We start from the raw sequence: 20,122 nt of genomic DNA, 5'->3' as shown, positions 1-20,122 counted from the left end.
CAGAGAAAAATGTTTTGCTGAGGAAAGTGTTATTGTGCAAGTACAGAAGTATATATTAGATTGTTAGAATATCTGTAGATGAGGGTGGTGTGACAAGTAAATGTGAAATAGAAACAGATTTGATCTCACTAAGGGCCTGATATTCAAAAGCTTGAAGGCACAACCTAATATTGTAATGTAGGTGTCTTTCCTTCACATCAACCTGCATAGTGAAATAAATATCTTTCAAATTATATTTTGTGTTTCTAACATTTTTTGGGAGCCTCCTCATACTGATAAGACAGGGAGCTTAGACACAGCTGATGTAAAGAAAAAATAAATAACATTAGCAACATAAGAAGGAAGTGCATTGTAAAAGTTACATAATAGTAGAGAACATTTATTGACAATAGAAGATGAGTAGGTGAGATTATAGTTTCATACAGCAGGTGAGTCATCACTGACAGATCAGTATGTGACTAATAAAAAGTATACTGTGCATATACTCTATTTATAGAACATGCAAAAGCAAAGATAAAATATAAATTCTGCAACCAAGACAAAATTATTGCAGTAAAAAAGAGAAGAGGTTGTAAGTAGTGACAGAGAAAATGAGAGTGAGTATCCAATAACAGAGGCCCTGTATAGTGACAGCAATGACCCTTTATCAATAAGAGTGAGTATCTAATACCAGAGGGATGGCCCTGTATAGTGACAGCAATGACTCTTAAGCAATAAGAGTGAGTATCTAATACCAGAGGAATGGCCCTGTATAGTGACAGCAATGACTCTTTATCAATAAGAGTGAGTATCTAATACCAGAGGAATGGCCCTGTATAGTGACAGCAATGACTCTTTATCAATAAGAGTGAGTATCTAATACCAGAGGGATGGCCCTGTATAGTGACAGCAATGACTCTTTATCAATAAGAGTGAGTATCTAATACCAGAGGGATGGCCCTGTATAGTGACAGCAATGACTCTTTATCTATAAGAGTCAGTATCTAACACCAGAGGGATGGCCCTGTATAGTGACAGCAATGACTCTTTATCAATAAGAGTGAGTATCTAATACCAGAGGGATGGCCCTGTATAGTGACAGCAATGACTCTGTATCAATAAGAGTGAGTATCTAATACCAGAGGGATGGCCCTGTATAGTGACAGCAATGACTCTTTATCAATAAGAGTGAGTATCTAATACCAGAGGGATGGCCCTGTATAGTGACAGCAATGACTCTTTATCAGTAAGAGTGAGTATCTAATACCAGAGGGATGGCCCTGTATAGTGACAGCAATGACTCTTTATCAATAAGAGTGAGTATCTAATACCAGAGGGATGGCCCTGTATAGTGACAGCAATGACTCTTTATCAATAAGAGTGAGTATCTTATACCAGAGGGATGGCCCGGTATAGTGACAGCAATGACTCTGTATCAATAAGAGTGAGTATTTAATACCAGAGGGATGGCCCTGCATAGTGACAGCAATGACTCTTTATCAATAAGAGTGAGTATCTAATACCAGAGGGATGGCCCTGTATAGTGACAGCAATGACTCTTTATCAGTAAGAGTGAGTATCTAATGCCAGAGGGATGGCCCTGTATAGTGACAGCAATGACTCTTTATCAATAAGAGTGAGTATCTAATACCAGAGGGATGGCCCTGTATAGTGACAGCAATGACTCTGTATAAATAAGAGTGAGTATCTAATACCAGAGGAATGGCCCTGTATAGTGACAGCAATGACTCTTTATCAATAAGAGTGAGTATCTAATACCAGAGGGATGGCCCTGTATAGTGACAGCAATGACTCTTTATCAATAAGAGTGAGTACCTAATACCAGAGGAATGGCCCTGTATAGTGACAGCAATGACACTTTATCAATAAGAGTGAGTATCTAATACCAGAGGGATGGCCCTGTATAGTGACAGCAATGAATCTTTATCAATAAGAGTGAGTATCTAATACCATAGGGATGGCCCTGTATAGTGACAGCAATGACTCTTTATCTATAAGAGTGAGTATCTAATACCAGAGGGATGGCCCTGTATAGTGACAGCAATGACTCTTTATCAATAAGAGTGAGTATCTAATACCAGAGGGATGGCCCTGTATAGTGACAGCAATGACTCTTTACCAATAAGAATGAGTATCTAATACCAGAGGGATGGCCCTGTATAGTGACAGCAATGACTCTTTAGCAATAAGAGTGAGTATCTAATACCAGAGGGATGGCCCTGTATAGTGACAGCAATGACTCTTTATCAATAAGAGTGAGTATCTAATACCAGAGGGATGGCCCTGTATAGTGACAGCAATGACTCTTTATCTATAAGAGTGAGTATCTAATACCAGAGAGATGGCCCTGTATAGTGAGAGCAATGACTCTTTATCTATAAGAGTGAGTATCTAATACCAGAGAGATGGCCCTGTATAGTGACAGCAATGACTCTTTATCAATAAGAGTGAGTATCTAATACCAGAGAGATGGCCCTGTATAGTTACAGCAATGACTCTTTATCTATAAGAGTGAGTATCTAATACCAGGGGATGGCCCTGTATAGTGACAGCAATGACTCTTTATCAATAAGAGTGAGTATCTAATACCAGAGGGATGGCCCTGTATAGTGACAGCAATGACTCTTTAGCAATAAGAGTGAGTATCTCATACCATAGGGAAGGCCCTGTATAGTGACAGCAATGACTCTTTATCAATAAGAGTGAGTATCTAATACCAGAGGGATGGCCCTGTATAGTGACAGCAATGACTCTTTATCTATAAGAGTGAGTATCTAATACCAGAGGAATGGCCCTGTATAGTGACAGCAATGACTCTTTATCAATAAGAGTGAGTATCTAATACCAGGGGATGGCCCTGTATAGTGACAGCAATGACTCTTTATCAATAAGAGTGAGTATCTAATACCAGAGGGATGGCCCTGTATAGTGACAGCAATGACTCTTTAGCAATAAGAGTGAGTATCTCATACCATAGGGAAGGCCCTGTATAGTGACAGCAATGACTCTTTATCAATAAGAGTGAGTATCTAATACCAGAGGGATGGCCCTGTATAGTGACAGCAATGACTCTTTATCTATAAGAGTGAGTATCTAATACCAGAGGAATGGCCCTGTATAGTGACAGCAATGACTCTTTATCAATAAGAGTGAGTATCTAATACCAGAGAGATGGCCCTGTATAGTGACAGCAATGACTCTTTATCAATAAGAGTGAGTTTCTAATACCAGAGGGATGGCCCTGTATAGTGACAGCAATGACTCTTTATCAATAAGAGTGAGTATCTAATACCAGAGGGATGGCCCTGTATAGTGACAGCAATGACTCTTTATCAATAAGAGTCAGTATCTAACACCAGAGGGATGGCCCTGTATAGTGACAGCAATGACTCTTTATCAATAAGAGTGAGTATCTAATACCAGAGGGATGGCCCTGTATAGTGACAGCAATGACTCTTTATCAATAAGAGTGAGTATCTAATACCAGAGGGATGGCCCTGTATAGTGACAGCAATGACTCTTTATCAATAAGAGTGAGTATCTAATACCAGAGGGATGGCCCTGTATAGTGACAGCAATGACTCTTTATCAGTAAGAGTGAGTATCTAATACCAGAGGGATGGCCCTGTATAGTGACAGCAATGACTCTTTATCAATAAGAGTGAGTATCTAATACCAGAGGGATGGCCCTGTATAGTGACAGCAATGACTCTTTATCAATAAGAGTGAGTATCTTATACCAGAGGGATGGCCCTGTATAGTGACAGCAATGACTCTGTATCAATAAGAGTGAGTATTTAATACCAGAGGGATGGCCCTGCATAGTGACAGCAATGACTCTTTATCAATAAGAGTGAGTATCTAATACCAGAGGGATGGCCCTGTATAGTGACAGCAATGACTCTGTATAAATAAGAGTGAGTATCTAATACCAGAGGAATGGCCCTGTATAGTGACAGCAATGACTCTTTATCAATAAGAGTGAGTATCTAATACCAGAGGGATGGCCCTGTATAGTGACAGCAATGACTCTTTATCAATAAGAGTGAGTATCTAATACCAGAGGGATGGCCCTGTATAGTGACAGCAATGACTCTTTATCAATAAGAGTGAGTATCTAATACCAGAGGGATGGCCCTGTATAGTGACAGCAATGAATCTTTATCAATAAGAGTGAGTATCTAATACCATAGGGATGGCCCTGTATAGTGACAGCAATGACTCTTTATCAGTAAGAGTGAGTATCTAATACCAGAGGGATGGCCCTGTATAGTGACAGCAATGACTCTTTATCAATAAGAGTGAGTATCTAATACCAGAGGGATGGCCCTGTATAGTGACAGCAATGACTCTGTATAAATAAGAGTGAGTATCTAATACCAGAGGAATGGCCCTGTATAGTGACAGCAATGACTCTTTATCAATAAGAGTGAGTATCTAATACCAGAGGGATGGCCCTGTATAGTGACAGCAATGACTCTTTATCAATAAGAGTGAGTACCTAATACCAGAGGAATGGCCCTGTATAGTGACAGCAATGACTCTTTATCAATAAGAGTGAGTATCTAACACAAGAGGGATGTCCCTGTATAGTGACAGCAATGAATCTTTATCAATAAGAGTGAGTATCTAATACCATAGGGATGGCCCTGTATAGTGACAGCAATGACTCTTTATCTATAAGAGTGAGTATCTAATACCAGAGGGATGGCCCTGTATAGTGACAGCAATGACTCTTTATCAATAAGAGTGAGTATCTAATACCAGAGGGATGGCCCTGTATAGTGACAGCAATGACTCTTTACCAATAAGAGTGAGTATCTAATACCAGAGGGATGGCCCTGTATAGTGACAGCAATGACTCTTTACCAATAAGAGTGAGTATCTAATACCAGAGGAATGGCCCTGTATAGTGACAGCAATGACTCTTTATCAATAAGAGTGAGTATCTAATACCAGAGGGATGGCCCTGTATAGTGACAGCAATGACTCTTTATCAATAAGAGTGAGTATCTAATACCAGAGGGATGGCCCTGTATAGTGACAGCAATGACTCTTTATCTATAAGAGTCAGTATCTAACACCAGAGGGATGGCCCTGTATAGTGACAGCAATGACTCTTTATCAATACGAGTGAGTATCTAATACCAGAGGGATGGCCCTGTATAGTGACAGCAATGACTCTGTATCAATAAGAGTGAGTATCTAATACCAGAGGGATGGCCCTGTATAGTGACAGCAATGACTCTTTATCAATAAGAGTGAGTATCTAATACCAGAGGGATGGCCCTGTATAGTGACAGCAATGACTCTTTATCAGTAAGAGTGAGTATCTAATACCAGAGGGATGGCCCTGTATAGTGACAGCAATGACTCTTTATCAATAAGAGTGAGTATCTAATACCAGAGGGATGGCCCTGTATAGTGACAGCAATGACTCTTTATCAATAAGAGTGAGTATCTTATACCAGAGGGATGGCCCGGTATAGTGACAGCAATGACTCTGTATCAATAAGAGTGAGTATTTAATACCAGAGGGATGGCCCTGCATAGTGACAGCAATGACTCTTTATCAATAAGAGTGAGTATCTAATACCAGAGGGATGGCCCTGTATAGTGACAGCAATGACTCTTTATCAGTAAGAGTGAGTATCTAATGCCAGAGGGATGGCCCTGTATAGTGACAGCAATGACTCTTTATCAATAAGAGTGAGTATCTAATACCAGAGGGATGGCCCTGTATAGTGACAGCAATGACTCTGTATAAATAAGAGTGAGTATCTAATACCAGAGGAATGGCCCTGTATAGTGACAGCAATGACTCTTTATCAATAAGAGTGAGTATCTAATACCAGAGGGATGGCCCTGTATAGTGACAGCAATGACTCTTTATCAATAAGAGTGAGTACCTAATACCAGAGGAATGGCCCTGTATAGTGACAGCAATGACACTTTATCAATAAGAGTGAGTATCTAATACCAGAGGGATGGCCCTGTATAGTGACAGCAATGAATCTTTATCAATAAGAGTGAGTATCTAATACCATAGGGATGGCCCTGTATAGTGACAGCAATGACTCTTTATCTATAAGAGTGAGTATCTAATACCAGAGGGATGGCCCTGTATAGTGACAGCAATGACTCTTTATCAATAAGAGTGAGTATCTAATACCAGAGGGATGGCCCTGTATAGTGACAGCAATGACTCTTTACCAATAAGAATGAGTATCTAATACCAGAGGGATGGCCCTGTATAGTGACAGCAATGACTCTTTAGCAATAAGAGTGAGTATCTAATACCAGAGGGATGGCCCTGTATAGTGACAGCAATGACTCTTTATCAATAAGAGTGAGTATCTAATACCAGAGGGATGGCCCTGTATAGTGACAGCAATGACTCTTTATCTATAAGAGTGAGTATCTAATACCAGAGAGATGGCCCTGTATAGTGAGAGCAATGACTCTTTATCTATAAGAGTGAGTATCTAATACCAGAGAGATGGCCCTGTATAGTGACAGCAATGACTCTTTATCAATAAGAGTGAGTATCTAATACCAGAGAGATGGCCCTGTATAGTTACAGCAATGACTCTTTATCTATAAGAGTGAGTATCTAATACCAGGGGATGGCCCTGTATAGTGACAGCAATGACTCTTTATCAATAAGAGTGAGTATCTAATACCAGAGGGATGGCCCTGTATAGTGACAGCAATGACTCTTTAGCAATAAGAGTGAGTATCTCATACCATAGGGAAGGCCCTGTATAGTGACAGCAATGACTCTTTATCAATAAGAGTGAGTATCTAATACCAGAGGGATGGCCCTGTATAGTGACAGCAATGACTCTTTATCAATAAGAGTGAGTATCTAATACCAGAGGAATGGCCCTGTATAGTGACAGCAATGACTCTTTATCAATAAGAGTGAGTATCTAATACCAGGGGATGGCCCTGTATAGTGACAGCAATGACTCTTTATCAATAAGAGTGAGTATCTAATACCAGAGGGATGGCCCTGTATAGTGACAGCAATGACTCTTTAGCAATAAGAGTGAGTATCTCATACCATAGGGAAGGCCCTGTATAGTGACAGCAATGACTCTTTATCAATAAGAGTGAGTATCTAATACCAGAGGGATGGCCCTGTATAGTGACAGCAATGACTCTTTATCTATAAGAGTGAGTATCTAATACCAGAGGAATGGCCCTGTATAGTGACAGCAATGACTCTTTATCAATAAGAGTGAGTATCTAATACCAGAGAGATGGCCCTGTATAGTGACAGCAATGACTCTTTATCAATAAGAGTGAGTATCTAATACCAGAGGGATGGCCCTGTATAGTGACAGCAATGACTCTTTATCAATAAGAGTGAGTATCTAATACCAGAGGGATGGCCCTGTATAGTGACAGCAATGACTCTTTATCTATAAGAGTCAGTATCTAATACCAGAGGGATGGCCCTGTATAGTGACAGCAATGACTCTTTATCAATAAGAGTGAGTATCTAATACCAGAGGGATGGCCCTGTATAGTGACAGCAATGACTCTGTATAAATAAGAGTGAGTATCTAATACCAGAGGGATGGCCCTGTATAGTGACAGCAATGACTCTTTATCAATAAGAGTGAGTATCTAATACCAGAGGGATGGCCCTGTATAGTGACAGCAATGACTCTTTATCAGTAAGAGTGAGTATCTAATACCAGAGGGATGGCCCTGTATAGTGACAGCAATGACTCTTTATCAATAAGAGTGAGTATCTAATACCAGAGGGATGGCCCTGTATAGTGACAGCAATGACTCTTTATCAATAAGAGTGAGTATCTTATACCAGAGGGATGGCCCTGTATAGTGACAGCAATGACTCTGTATCAATAAGAGTGAGTATTTAATACCAGAGGGATGGCCCTGCATAGTGACAGCAATGACTCTTTATCAATAAGAGTGAGTATCTAATACCAGAGGGATGGCCCTGTATAGTGACAGCAATGACTCTGTATCAATAAGAGTGAGTATCTAATACCAGAGGAATGGCCCTGTATAGTGACAGCAATGACTCTTTATCAATAAGAGTGAGTATCTAATACCAGAGGGATGGCCCTGTATAGTGACAGCAATGACTCTTTATCAATAAGAGTGAGTACCTAATACCAGAGGAATGGCCCTGTATAGTGACAGCAATGACTCTTTATCAATAAGAGTGAGTATCTAATACCAGAGGGATGGCCCTGTATAGTGACAGCAATGAATCTTTATCAATAAGAGTGAGTATCTAATACCATAGGGATGGCCCTGTATAGTGACAGCAATGACTCTTTATCAGTAAGAGTGAGTATCTAATACCAGAGGGATGGCCCTGTATAGTGACAGCAATGACTCTTTATCAATAAGAGTGAGTATCTAATACCAGAGGGATGGCCCTGTATAGTGACAGCAATGACTCTGTATAAATAAGAGTGAGTATCTAATACCAGAGGAATGGCCCTGTATAGTGACAGCAATGACTCTTTATCAATAAGAGTGAGTATCTAATACCAGAGGGATGGCCCTGTATAGTGACAGCAATGACTCTTTATCAATAAGAGTGAGTACCTAATACCAGAGGAATGGCCCTGTATAGTGACAGCAATGACTCTTTATCAATAAGAGTGAGTATCTAACACAAGAGGGATGTCCCTGTATAGTGACAGCAATGAATCTTTATCAATAAGAGTGAGTATCTAATACCATAGGGATGGCCCTGTATAGTGACAGCAATGACTCTTTATCTATAAGAGTGAGTATCTAATACCAGAGGGATGGCCCTGTATAGTGACAGCAATGACTCTTTATCAATAAGAGTGAGTATCTAATACCAGAGGGATGGCCCTGTATAGTGACAGCAATGACTCTTTACCAATAAGAGTGAGTATCTAATACCAGAGGGATGGCCCTGTATAGTGACAGCAATGACTCTTTACCAATAAGAGTGAGTATCTAATACCAGAGGGATGGCCCTGTATAGTGACAGCAATGACTCTTTATCAATAAGAGTGAGTATCTAATACCAGAGGGATGGCCCTGTATAGTGACAGCAATGACTCTTTATCTATAAGAGTGAGTATCTAATACCAGAGAGATGGCCCTGTATAGTGACAGCAATGACTCTTTATCAATAAGAGTGAGTATCTAATACCAGAGGGATGGCCCTGAATAGTGACAGCAATGACTCTTTATCTATAAGAGTGAGTATCTAATACCAGAGAGATGGCCCTGTATAGTGACAGCAATGACTCTGTATAAATAAGAGTGAGTATCTAATACCAGAGGGATAGCCCTGTATAGTGACAGCAATGACTCTGTATAAATAAGAGTGAGTATCTAATACCATAGGGATGGCCCTGTATAGTGACAGCAATGACTCTTTATCAATAAGAGTGAGTATCTAATACCAGAGGGATGGCCCTGTATAGTGACAGCAATGACTCTTTATCAATAAGAGTGTCTATCTAATACCAGAGGGATGGCCCTGTATAGTGACAGCAATGACTCTTTATCTATAAGAGTGAGTATCTAATACCAGAGGTATGGACCTGCATAGTGACAGCAATGACTCTTTAGCAATAAGAGTGAGTATCTAATACCATAGGGAAGGCCCTGTATAGTGACAGCAATGACTCTTTATCAATAAGAGTGAGTATCTAATACCAGAGGGATGGCCCTGTATAGTGACAGCAATGACTCTTTATCTATAAGAGTGAGTGTCTAATACCAGAGAGATGGCCCTGTATAGTGACAGCAATGACTCTTTATCAATAAGAGTGAGTATCTAATACCAGAGGGATGGCCCTGTATAGTGACAGCAATGACTCTGTATAAATAAGAATGAGTATCTAATACCAGAGGGATGGCCCTGTATAGTGACAGCAATGACTCTTTATCTATAAGAGTGAGTATCTAATACCAGAGAGATGGCCCTGTATAGTGACAGCAATGACTCTTTATCAATAAGAGTGAATATCTAATACCAGAGGGATGGCCCTGTATAGTTACAGCAATTACTCTTTATCTATATGAGTGAGTATCTAATACCAGGGGATGGCCCTGTATAGTGACAGCAATGACTCTTTATCTATAAGAGTGTGTATCTAATACCAGGGGATGGCCCTGTATAGTGACAGCAATGACTCTTTATCAATAAGGGTGAGTATCTAATACCAGAGGGATTGCCCTGTATAGTGACAGCAATGACTTGTTATCAATAAGAGTGAGTATCTAATACCAGAGGGATGGCCCTGTATAGTGACAGCAATGACTCTTTATCAATAAGAGTGAGTATCTAATACCAGAGGGATGGCCCTGTATAGTGACAGCAATGACTCTGTATCAATAAGAGTGAGTATCTAATACCAGAGGGATGGCCCTGTATAGTGACAGCAATGACTCTTTATCAATAAGAGTGAGTATCTAATACCAGAGGGATGGCCCTGTATAGTGACAGCAATGACTCTTTATCAGTAAGAGTGAGTATCTAATACCAGAGGGATGGCCCTGTATAGTGACAGCAATGACTCTTTATCAATAAGAGTGAGTATCTAATACCAGAGGGATGGCCCTGTATAGTGACAGCAATGACTCTTTATCAATAAGAGTGAGTATCTTATACCAGAGGGATGGCCCTGTATAGTGACAGCAATGACTCTGTATCAATAAGAGTGAGTATTTAATACCAGAGGGATGGCCCTGCATAGTGACAGCAATGACTCTTTATCAATAAGAGTGAGTATCTAATACCAGAGGGATGGCCCTGTATAGTGACAGCAATGACTCTGTATAAATAAGAGTGAGTATCTAATACCAGAGGGATGGCCCTGTATAGTGACAGCAATGACTCTTTATCAATAAGAGTGAGTATCTAATACCAGAGGGATGGCCCTGTATAGTGACAGCAATGACTCTTTATCAATAAGAGTGAGTACCTAATACCAGAGGAATGGCCCTGTATAGTGACAGCAATGACTCTTTATCAATAAGAGTGAGTATCTAATACCAGAGGGATGGCCCTGTATAGTGACAGCAATGAATCTTTATCAATAAGAGTGAGTATCTAATACCATAGGGATGGCCCTGTATAGTGACAGCAATGACTCTTTATCAGTAAGAGTGAGTATCTAATGCCAGAGGGATGGCCCTGTATAGTGACAGCAATGACTCTTTATCAATAAGAGTGAGTATCTAATACCAGAGGGATGGCCCTGTATAGTGACAGCAATGACTCTGTATCAATAAGAGTGAGTATCTAATACCAGAGGAATGGCCCTGTATAGTGACAGCAATGACTCTTTATCAATAAGAGTGAGTATCTAATACCAGAGGGATGGCCCTGTATAGTGACAGCAATGACTCTTTATCAATAAGAGTGAGTACCTAATACCAGAGGAATGGCCCTGTATAGTGACAGCAATGACTCTTTATCAATAAGAGTGAGTATCTAATACCAGAGGGATGGCCCTGTATAGTGACAGCAATGAATCTTTATCAATAAGAGTGAGTATCTAATACCATAGGGATGGCCCTGTATAGTGACAGTAATGACTCTTTATCTATAAGAGTGAGTATCTAATACCAGAGGGATGGCCCTGTATAGTGACAGCAATGACTCTTTATCAATAAGAGTGAGTATCTAATACCAGAGGGATGGCCCTGTATAGTGACAGCAATGACTCTTTACCAATAAGAGTGAGTATCTAATACCAGAGGGATGGCCCTGTATAGTGACAGCAATGACTCTTTACCAATAAGAGTGAGTATCTAATACCAGAGGGATGGCCCTGTATAGCGACAGCAATGACTCTTTATCAATAAGAGTGAGTATCTAATACCAGAGGGATGGCCCTGTATAGTGACAGCAATGACTCTTTATCTATAAGAGTGAGTATCTAATACCAGAGAGATGGCCCTGTATAGTGACAGCAATGACTCTTTATCAATAAGAGTGAGTATCTAATACCAGAGGGATGGCCCTGAATAGTGACAGCAATGACTCTTTATCTATAAGAGTGAGTATCTAATACCAGAGAGATGGCCCTGTAGAGTGACAGCAATGACTCTGTATAAATAAGAGTGAGTATCTAATACCAGAGGGATAGCCCTGTATAGTGACAGCAATGACTCTGTATAAATAAGAGTGAGTATCTAATACCATAGGGATGGCCCTGTATAGTGACAGCAATGACTCTTTATCAATAAGAGTGAGTATCTAATACCAGAGGGATGGCCCTGTATAGTGACAGCAATGACTCTTTATCAATAAGAGTGTCTATCTAATACCAGAGGGATGGCCCTGTATAGTGACAGCAATGACTCTTTATCTATAAGAGTGAGTATCTAATACCAGAGGAATGGCCCTGCATAGTGACAGCAATGACTCTTTAGCAATAAGAGTGAGTATCTAATACCATAGGGAAGGCCCTGTATAGTGACAGCAATGACTCTTTATCAATAAGAGTGAGTATCTAATACCAGAGGGATGGCCCTGTATAGTGACAGCAATGACTCTTTATCTATAAGAGTGAGTGTCTAATACCAGAGAGATGGCCCTGTATAGTGACAGCAATGACTCTTTATCAATAAGAGTGAGTATCTAATACCAGAGGGATGGCCCTGTATAGTGACAGCAATGACTCTGTATAAATAAGAATGAGTATCTAATACCAGAGGGATGGCCCTGTATAGTGACAGCAATGACTCTTTATCTATAAGAGTGAGTATCTAATACCAGAGAGATGGCCCTGTATATTGACAGCAATGACTCTTTATCAATAAGAGTGAATATCTAATACCAGAGGGATGGCCCTTTATAGTTACAGCAATTACTCTTTATCTATAAGAGTGAGTATCTAATACCAGGGGATGGCCCTGTATAGTGACAGCAATGACTCTTTATCTATAAGAGTGTGTATCTAATACCAGGGGATGGCCCTGTATAGTGACAGCAATGACTCTTTATCAATAAGGGTGAGTATCTAATACCAGAGGGATTGCCCTGTATAGTGACAGCAATGACTTGTTATCAATAAGAGTGAGTATCTAATACCATAGGGATGGCCCTGTATAGTGACAGCAATGATTTGTTATCAATAAGAGTGAGTATCTAATACCAGAGGGATGGGCCTGTATAGTGACAGCAATGACTCTTTATCAATAAGAGTGAGTATCTAATACCAGAGAGATGGCCCTGTATAGTGACAGCAATGACTCTTTATCTATAAGAGTGAGTATCTAATACCAGAGAGATGGCCCTGTATAGTGACAGCAATGACCCTTTATCTATAAGAGTGAGTATCTAATACCAGAGAGATGGCCCTGTATAGTGACAGCAATGACTCTGTATAAATAAGAGTGAGTATCTAATACCAGAGGGATGGCCCTGTATAGTGACAGCAATGACTCTTTATCTATAAGAGTGAGTTTCTAATACCAGAGGGATGGCCCTGTATAGTGACAGCAATGACTCTGTATCAATAAGAGTGAGTATCTAATACCAGAGGGATGGCCATGTATAGTGACAGCAATAACTCTTTAGCAATAAGAGTGAGTATCTAATACCAGAGAGATGGCCCTGCATAGTGACAGCAATAACTCTTTAGCAATAAGAGTGAGTATCTCATACCATAGGGAAGGCCCTGTATAGTGACAGCAATGACTCTTTATCAATAAGAGTGAGTATCTAATACCAGAGGGATGGCCCTGTATAGTGACAGCAATGACTCTTTATCTATAAGAGTGAGTATCTAATACCAGAGGAATGGCCCTGTATAGTGACAGCAATGACTCTTTATCTATAAGAGTGAGTATCTAATACCAGAGGAATGGCCCTGTATAGTGACAGCAATGACTCTTTATCAATAAGAGTGAGTATCTAATACCAGGGGATGGCCCTGTATAGTGACAGCAATGACTCTTTATCAATAAGAGTGAGTATCTAATACCAGAGGGATGGCCCTGTATAGTGACAGCAATGACTCTTTAGCAATAAGAGTGAGTATCTCATACCATAGGGAAGGCCCTGTATAGTGACAGCAATGACTCTTTATCAATAAGAGTGAGTATCTAATACCAGAGGGATGGCCCTGTATAGTGACAGCAATGACTCTTTATCTATAAGAGTGAGTATCTAATACCAGAGGAATGGCCCTGTATAGTGACAGCAATGACTCTTTATCAATAAGAGTGAGTATCTAATACCAGAGAGATGGCCCTGTATAGTGACAGCAATGACTCTTTATCAATAAGAGTGAGTATCTAATACCAGAGGGATGGCCCTGTATAGTGACAGCAATGACTCTTTATCAATAAGAGTGAGTATCTAATACCAGAGGGATGGCCCTGTATAGTGACAGCAATGACTCTTTATCTATAAGAGTCAGTATCTAACACCAGAGGGATGGCCCTGTATAGTGACAGCAATGACTCTTTATCAATAAGAGTGAGTATCTAATACCAGAGGGATGGCCCTGTATAGTGACAGCAATGACTCTGTATCAATAAGAGTGAGTATCTAATACCAGAGGGATGGCCCTGTATAGTGACAGCAATGACTCTTTATCAATAAGAGTGAGTATCTAATACCAGAGGGATGGCCCTGTATAGTGACAGCAATGACTCTTTATCAATAAGAGTGAGTATCTAATACCAGAGGGATGGCCCTGTATAGTGACAGCAATGACTCTTTATCAATAAGAGTGAGTATCTAATACCAGAGGGATGGCCCTGTATAGTGACAGCAATGACTCTTTATCAATAAGAGTGAGTATCTTATACCAGAGGGATGGCCCTGTATAGTGACAGCAATGACTCTGTATCAATAAGAGTGAGTATTTAATACCAGAGGGATGGCCCTGCATAGTGACAGCAATGACTCTTTATCAATAAGAGTGAGTATCTAATACCAGAGGGATGGCCCTGTATAGTGACAGCAATGACTCTGTATAAATAAGAGTGAGTATCTAATACCAGAGGAATGGCCCTGTATAGTGACAGCAATGACTCTTTATCAATAAGAGTGAGTATCTAATACCAGAGGGATGGCCCTGTATAGTGACAGCAATGACTCTTTATCAATAAGAGTGAGTACCTAATACCAGAGGAATGGCCCTGTATAGTGACAGCAATGACTCTTTATCAATAAGAGTGAGTATCTAATACCAGAGGGATGGCCCTGTATAGTGACAGCAATGAATCTTTATCAATAAGAGTGAGTATCTAATACCATAGGGATGGCCCTGTATAGTGACAGCAATGACTCTTTATCAGTAAGAGTGAGTATCTAATGCCAGAGGGATGGCCCTGTATAGTGACAGCAATGACTCTTTATCAATAAGAGTGAGTATCTAATACCAGAGGGATGGCCCTGTATAGTGACAGCAATGACTCTGTATAAATAAGAGTGAGTATCTAATACCAGAGGGATGGCCCTGTATAGTGACAGCAATGACTCTTTATCAATAAGAGTGAGTATCTAATACCAGAGGGATGGCCCTGTATAGTGACAGCAATGACTCTTTATCAATAAGAGTGAGTACCTAATACCAGAGGAATGGCCCTGTATAGTGACAGCAATGACTCTTTATCAATAAGAGTGAGTATCTAACACAAGAGGGATGGCCCTGTATAGTGACAGCAATGAATCTTTATCAATAAGAGTGAGTATCTAATACCATAGGGATGGCCCTGTATAGTGACAGCAATGACTCTTTATCTATAAGAGTGAGTATCTAATACCAGAGGGATGGCCCTGTATAGTGACAGCAATGACTCTTTATCAATAAGAGTGAGTATCTAATACCATAGGGATGGCCCTGTATAGTGACAGCAATGACTCTTTATCAGTAAGAGTGAGTATCTAATGCCAGAGGGATGGCCCTGTATAGTGACAGCAATGACTCTTTATCAATAAGAGTGAGTATCTAATACCAGAGGGATGGCCCTGTATAGTGACAGCAATGACTCTGTATAAATAAGAGTGAGTATCTAATACCAGAGGGATGGCCCTGTATAGTGACAGCAATGACTCTTTATCAATAAGAGTGAGTATCTAATACCAGAGGGATGGCCCTGTATAGTGACAGCAATGACTCTTTATCAATAAGAGTGAGTACCTAATACCAGAGGAATGGCCCTGTATAGTGACAGCAATGACTCTTTATCAATAAGAGTGAGTATCTAACACAAGAGGGATGGCCCTGTATAGTGACAGCAATGAATCTTTATCAATAAGAGTGAGTATCTAATACCATAGGGATGGCCCTGTATAGTGACAGCAATGACTCTTTATCTATAAGAGTGAGTATCTAATACCAGAGGGATGGCCCTGTATAGTGACAGCAATGACTCTTTATCAATAAGAGTGAGTATCTAATACCAGAGGGATGGCCCTGTATAGTGACAGCAATGACTCTTTACCAATAAGAGTGAGTATCTAATACCAGAGGGATGGCCCTGTATAGTGACAGCAATGACTCTTTACCAATAAGAGTGAGTATCTAATACCAGAGGGATGGCCCTGTATAGTGACAGCAATGACTCTTTATCAATAAGAGTGAGTATCTAATACCAGAGGGATGGCCCTGTATAGTGACAGCAATGACTCTTTATCTATAAGAGTGAGTATCTAATACCAGAGAGATGGCCCTGTATAGTGACAGCAATGACTCTTTATCAATAAGAGTGAGTATCTAATACCAGAGGGATGGCCCTGAATAGTGACAGCAATGACTCTTTATCTATAAGAGTGAGTATCTAATACCAGAGAGATGGCCCTGTATAGTGACAGCAATGACTCTGTATAAATAAGAGTGAGTATCTAATACCAGAGGGATAGCCCTGTATAGTGACAGCAATGACTCTGTATAAATAAGAGTGAGTATCTAATACCATAGGGATGGCCCTGTATAGTGACAGCAATGACTCTTTATCAATAAGAGTGAGTATCTAATACCAGAGGGATGGCCCTGTATAGTGACAGCAATGACTCTTTATCAATAAGAGTGTCTATCTAATACCAGAGGGATGGCCCTGTATAGTGACAGCAATGACTCTTTATCTATAAGAGTGAGTATCTAATACCAGAGGAATGGCCCTGCATAGTGACAGCAATGACTCTTTAGCAATAAGAGTGAGTATCTAATACCATAGGGAAGGCCCTGTATAGTGACAGCAATGACTCTTTATCAATAAGAGTGAGTATCTAATACCAGAGGGATGGCCCTGTATAGTGACAGCAATGACTCTTTATCTATAAGAGTGAGTGTCTAATACCAGAGAGATGGCCCTGTATAGTGACAGCAATGACTCTTTATCAATAAGAGTGAGTATCTAATACCAGAGGGATGGCCCTGTATAGTGACAGCAATGACTCTGTATAAATAAGAATGAGTATCTAATACCAGAGGGATGGCCCTGTATAGTGACAGCAATGACTCTTTATCTATAAGAGTGAGTATCTAATACCAGAGAGATGGCCCTGTATAGTGACAGCAATGACTCTTTATCAATAAGAGTGAATATCTAATACCAGAGGGATGGCCCTGTATAGTTACAGCAATTACTCTTTATCTATAAGAGTGAGTATCTAATACCAGGGGATGGCCCTGTATAGTGACAGCAATGACTCTTTATCTATAAGAGTGTGTATCTAATACCAGGGGATGGCCCTGTATAGTGACAGCAATGACTCTTTATCAATAAGGGTGAGTATCTAATACCAGAGGGATTGCCCTGTATAGTGACAGCAATGACTTGTTATCAATAAGAGTGAGTATCTAATACCATAGGGATGGCCCTGTATAGTGACAGCAATGACTTGTTATCAATAAGAGTGAGTATCTAATACCAGAGGGATGGGCCTGTATAGTGACAGCAATGACTCTTTATCAATAAGAGTGAGTATCTAATACCAGAGAGATGGCCCTGTATAGTGACAGCAATGACTCTTTATCTATAAGAGTGAGTATCTAATACCAGAGAGATGGCCCTGTATAGTGACAGCAATGACCCTTTATCTATAAGAGTGAGTATCTAATACCAGAGAGATGGCCCTGTATAGTGACAGCAATGACTCTGTATAAATAAGAGTGAGTATCTAATACCAGAGGGATGGCCCTGTATAGTGACAGCAATGACTCTTTATCAATAAGAGTGAGTATCTAATACCAGAGGGATGGCCCTGTATAGTGACAGCAATGACTCTTTATCTATAAGAGTGAGTTTCTAATACCAGAGGGATGGCCCTGTATAGTGACAGCAATGACTCTGTATCAATAAGAGTGAGTATCTAATACCAGAGGAATGGCCCTGTATAGTGACAGCAATGACTCTTTATCAATAAGAGTGAGTATCTAATACCAGAGGGATGGCCATGTATAGTGACAGCAATAACTCTTTAGCAATAAGAGTGAGTATCTAATACCAGAGAGATGGCCCTGCATAGTGACAGCAATAACTCTTTAGCAATAAGAGTGAGTATCTAATACCAGAGGGATGGCCCTGTATAGTGACAGCAATGACTCTTTATCTATAAGAGTGAGTATCTAATACCAGAGAGATGGCCCTGTATAGTGACAGCAATGACTCTTTATCAATAAGACTGAGTATCTAATACCAGAGGGATGGCCCTGTATAGTGACAGCAATGACTCTGTATAAATAAGAATGAGTATCTAATGCCAGAGGGATGGCCCTGTATAGTGACAGCAATGACTCTTTATCTATAAGAGTGAGTATATAATACCAGAGTGATGGCCCTGTATAGTGACAGCAATGACTCTGTATCAATAAGAGTGAGTATCTAATACCAGAGGGATGGCCCTGTATAGTGACAGCAATTACTCTTTATCAATAAGAGTGAGTATCTAATACCAGAGAGATGGCCCTGTATAGTTACAGCAATGACTCTTTATCTATAAGAGTGAGTATCTAATACCAGGGGATGGCCCTGTATAGTGACAGCAATGACTCTTTATCTATAAGAGTGTGTATCTAATACCAGAGGGATGGCCCTGTATAGTGACAGCAATTACTCTTTATCAATAAGAGTGAGTATCTAATACCAGAGAGATGGCCCTGTATAGTTACAGCAATGACTCTTTATCTATAAGAGTATCTAATACCAGAGGGATGGCCCTGTATAGTGACAGCAATGACTTGTTATCAATAAGAGTGAGTATCTAATACCAGAGGGATGGCCCTGTATAGTGACAGCAATGACTCTTTATCTATAAGAGTGAGTATCTAATACCAGAGGGATGGCCCTGTATAGTGACAGCAATGACTCTGTATCAATAAGAGTGAGTATCTAATACCAGAGAGATGGCCCTGTATAGTGACAGCAATGACTTGTTATCAATAAGAGTGAGTATCTAATACCAGAGGGATGGCCCTGTATAGTGACAGCAATGACTCTTTATTTATAAGAGTGAGTATCTAATACCAGAGAGATGGCCCTGTATAGTGACAGCAATGACTCTTTATCAATAAGAGTGAGTATCTAATACCAGAGGGATGGCCCTGTATAGTGACAGCAATGACTCTTTATCTATAAGAGTGAGTATCTAATACCAGAGTGATGGCCCTGTATAGTGACAGCAATGACTCTTTATCAATAAGAGTGAGTATCTAATACCAGAGGGATGGCCCTGTATAGTGACAGCAATGACTCTTTATCAATAAGAGTGAGTATCTAATACCAGAGGGATGGCCCTGTATAGTGACAGCAATGACTCTTTATCTATAAGAGTATCTAATACCAGAGGGATGGCCCTGTATAGTGACAGCAATGACTTGTTATCAATAAGAGTGAGTATCTAATACCAGAGTGATGGCCCTGTATAGTGACAGCAATCACTCTTTAGCAATAAGAGTGAGTATCTAATACCAGAGGGATGGCCCTGTATAGTGACAGCAATGACTCTTTATCTATAAGAGTGAGTATCTAATACCAGAGAGATGGCCCTGTATAGTGACAGCAATGACTCTTTATCAATAAGAGTGAGTATCTAATACCAGAGAGATGGCCCTGTATAGTGACAGCAATGACTCTTTATCTATAAGAGTGAGTATCTAATACCAGAGAGATGGCCCTG

The sequence above is a fragment of the Bombina bombina genome, chromosome 11, assembly GCF_027579735.1.
Source record: "Bombina bombina isolate aBomBom1 chromosome 11, aBomBom1.pri, whole genome shotgun sequence".
Taxonomy (NCBI): domain Eukaryota; kingdom Metazoa; phylum Chordata; class Amphibia; order Anura; family Bombinatoridae; genus Bombina; species Bombina bombina.
This window is presented reverse-complemented; position numbering follows the sequence as displayed.